Consider the following 4,535-nt stretch of genomic DNA (forward strand, 5'->3'; position numbering starts at 1 on the left):
ATATATATATTAATTTGGGAAAGCAGAAACAGTGATCAGACAGAAAAAAAAAAAAAATGTGGAGCAATTAATTCTCTGGAATGGGAGATTCAGAAGTGGTAAAGTGAGCCCCTTCAGGAGCTAGATGCAGGAGATTGGATTTTTGACGAAACTGCTTGCGATCCAAATACATTCCAAGCGAAGCAGTAAACCACCATCTTTGAGCTGGCTCTGCTGTTTACTACCATGCAAGTAAAAGATTTGGTTGCTATGACAGATGTTTGATGCCCTAAAATGCTAAGAGGGAGATGAAGATTCTAGCAGGGCTTTGATCTACACTTTTCCTATTCTAGTGATACCTCTATTTCATCCATTTTTAAAAAAAAATTTCAGTCTGTTGTGGTGTTACTTTCTAGACCATGATTGAATTGGGGTGAACCAATTCAAAGCTCTGGTTGGAATTGATAGAGTCCTGATGTGATGCTATGAGATAAGCACTGAACTGCTAATTGCAAGGTGGGCACTTCATCAGATGCTCTTGGAAACCAGAAATCCTATACAGGTTAGCTATGAGTCAGAACCTATTCAACAGCGCTTAACAGCTACAACAGTTTTATTGCCAACATTGTCATTTCTGAATTCTACATACACATCCAAATTCCAGTAGAGCTAGCTGATTCTAACTCTTAGAGAACCTATAGGAAAGAGTGGACCTGCTCCTTAGGGTTTCTAAAGATGTAGTCTTTACAGAAACAGACTGCCTTATCTTTTTCCTTTGAAGGAGCTGGTGGATTTGAGCTGATAATCCTTAGATAAGAAAGCCAATATTTAACTCACTGCCCCACCAAGATGCCTTAAAGTCTTAATATTCCTTCTTAATTCTTCTTGAAAGCAACTACATTTTCCCCATGACTTTCGTTCATTTCAGAGCACCTCGTCAAATACAGTTAGTTTCAACCAACCCACAATTTCAGTATTTTGCCTGAATATTGTCTAGTGCAAGTCTATAAGAACATTTTGTGCAGTAAACAACAAATATCTAAGAAAACAAAAATTTTACTTGCATGTGATATTAATGATACTGATCAATGGTTTCTGCATTCTGTTGGGCCACCTTCCTTTGAAACAGGTCCAATGATGTACCTCTTCAAGTTTGTTGGCCAGTTTACTGACTTCAAAATTTCTTGCCATACATGAATGAGTGTTTCCAGGGCTACATCAATCTGTTGAAACATTTCAGTTGGCATTCCATTGTCCTTTTTACCAATTCCTTCAGTATAGCTTGTACTTCTTATTACAATACCATTGGTTTTTGATCATGTGCTATCACTTGAAATGGTTATACTAACCAGTTTATTTTGCAACAGTGACTCCGTAGACTCCTTCCATCTTATTTTGATACTTGCTGTTTTGTTCAATATTCTACCCATTCAATATTGCAATTCAATGTTTCAATTTTTTGTCAGTTATTTCACTTTGAGAAATACTGAGTTCTTCCCTTTGGGTTTTATAATCCCAGGTTTTTCCACCTTTCATTTTAATATTTTATTTTGTCTTCTTAATTGTTTTCTGTATACTGCAGTGATTTATTTGTGTACAACAAATTGCCATAAACTTAGTGGCTCAAAACAACAAGCATTCATTATTTCACAATATCTATGTGTGAGAGGCTGGTCATGACATAGTTCTGTGCCTCAGAGTCTTACAAGTTTATAATTAAGATATTTGCCAATGCTGAGCTATCATTAGGAGGTTCAACTTGGGGAAAAGCCTTCCCTGCTTGCCTAGTCATGGGACCACCTTCCTTTATTAGGATTTGTTTCCATACAGCTGTAGCTGTAGTTTTCAGGGCAACTTGCTTCTTTAAAACTAGCAACAGAAAAAGAAATTTTGACAAGATGGACATTACAATCTGATGTATTCACATAAGTGTAATCACCTACATCCCATCATTACTGCATCTTTCATTGGTTAGAAATAAGTCCATAATCAAGGAGAGAGGATCATATAAAGTTATGAACAGCTGAAGATGAGGAATAGGGGGACCACTTCTATTATCTACTCAGTACCAACAGCATGGTAATTACAGTTCCAGAATCTTATAACCTAGATGATTCTGGGTTAGAGTCTACCAGTGAGATGAACTTATAAGTAATTTGGGAGGTAGAAGTGAAGTGGAAGTCATATTTCTTAGAAGGTTGTAGCATCCAAACATTGCAACTTTATAGGGTTCTTCACAAGCCCCCAAATTATCCTAATGGCATGATAACTTCCCAGATTCCTCCATGAGTTCTGGCTACTAGACCTGCTATAATTTGCTTCAGTCTGAAGTCTTCAGAGACTCTCTCTCTGATCCTTTGGTTACAGTCTTACAGATATTTATTTGTGTTGTAGATTGAATTTTATCCTCCCAAGAATATATATTAAAACCTAATGCCTTTATCTGTAAATATGACCTTGTTTGGAAATAAAGGTTTCTTTTGTTGTGTGAATGAGACCAAACCAGAGTAAGATGGATCCTAAACGTTATCACTTCTGAGTTATACAAGGACCAACATAGAGACGCATAAAGGGGTAAAGAAAAATACCAAGAAACTCCAAAATTCACCAAGGACCTCCTCCTTTATCATGCCTAATATGCAGACTTCTAGCCATGTGCAATGAGAAAATTAATTTATGTTCTTTAAAGTCACTTATCTGTGAAATTTTTTAACATGTCAGTACTAGGTAACTAAAACAATTACCTTTAACTCCTCCTTAATTTACATAAACTCTAGTACCTGTACTAAAAGCTTATTTGCATCATAGTTGTAGCTGTTCTATTTTTCTGACCAAAGTCAGATTGATATTAAACACAGACTTTCATTGTTTAGAGGCACACTTCCAAAATCTATATACATAACTAAACAAACTTGGGAGTATTTTTAAAGTTATATAGCAACCAAATCAAAATACTTAGATGGTGCTTACTATAATTTGGATTATCACCAAAATTCTCCTAGATAATTTGGAAATGTAAAGCTAGTTTTGTTTTGTTTTGTTTATAGAGCTTCTAAGGAGGCCTGGTGTGGTGCTATGGAATAAACCACTGGACCACAAGGTCAGCAGTTCAAACTCAGCAGTTACTCCTTGGAAACCCTATACAGGGTCACTATGAGTCAGAACCAACTCTTTGGCACTTTACAGCAACAGCAAGAAGCTCCACAGCTTCTTAGAAGTGTAACCATGAGAAAGTTACCTTAGTTCTCTCGGCCTTAGTTTCTTCATCTGTAAAATAGTGCCTACTTTAATGAATTGTTTTATGCCTGCAAAGCATTTACAATAATGTCTGCCATATGGTAAGAACTACATGAATTTTTGTTCAAATAAAATTTAATATTATTTGGAGAATAACATATATTTACTAGAGCTGGGCTGCTAACCACAATGCCAGTAATTCAATTCTACCAGCCACTCCATGGGAGAAAGATGAGGCTTTCTGCTCTGTACAGATATACACCCTCAGAAACCCTATAGAGGCTGGCTATGATTTGGAACTGACTTGGTAACACACAAGCACCACCTCCAATATTTTGGAGCTCTGGTGGAACAGTGGGTTATCCATTGTGCTACTAACCACAAGGTCAGCAGTTCAAATACACCAGTCAATCCATGAGAAAAAGATGAATATTTCTACTCCTAAAAAGATCGATAGCTTTGGAAACCCTATAATGGGTTGCAATGAGAAGAAATCGACTTCACAGCAAACAATCACCAACACCATGATTAATATTCTGTAGCCTTGGTGGCATAATAAACATTAACAACAAGGTTGGCAGTTTGAATCCACCAGCCACTCCTCAGCAGAAATATGGGACTTTCTGCTCTCATAGAGGTTTACAACCTGGGGAACCCTATTCAGAGTCATTATAAGTCAAATTGACTCAATGGCATGCAACAACAACTAATATTCTAGACTACTGTAGTACAATAGTCTTTGACAGCGGATGCATAAATATTACAACATCACCTTTGAGGAGCTCACAAGCTTATGGAAGATGAAGATATAAATAAACAGAGAATTATAAGATAGTATGATAAGTGATGGAATATACATTAGGAGCCCTAGAAATAATAGGCTAATTTTGCCTGGAGGAAACAGGACAAGACTCTCTAAAGAGATACCAGTTGAGTTATTTAGGAAAACATTGCCTGGTGTAGAAAGTGGTACTATAGAACAGTAATTACATATTTACAGAAACAGAAAGAACAGATTATCAAAATTCTTTCTTGCTGAGGAAATATATAAGCTCCTGTTTTTGTTGTTGGTGTGTGCTGTTGAGTCACTTCTCACTCATAGTGACTTTGTCTAGGCTTTTTGAGAGTGGCTGGTGGATTTGACTTGTCACTCTTGCTATTACCAGTCCAGTAGTTACCCTACAGTGCCACACACATATGAGCTCTAGCAAAGCTACCTGACCCATAAATAAGTGAAAAACAATGTGTTCGAATTTAAAAATATAATAGGAAGTCATTAAGAGAAAACAACTTTGGTGGACTCAGTAGGCAGGAGCTGT

Source organism: Chrysochloris asiatica, unplaced genomic scaffold (assembly GCF_000296735.1).
Source record: "Chrysochloris asiatica unplaced genomic scaffold, ChrAsi1.0 scaffold00364, whole genome shotgun sequence".
Taxonomy (NCBI): Eukaryota; Metazoa; Chordata; class Mammalia; order Afrosoricida; family Chrysochloridae; genus Chrysochloris; species Chrysochloris asiatica.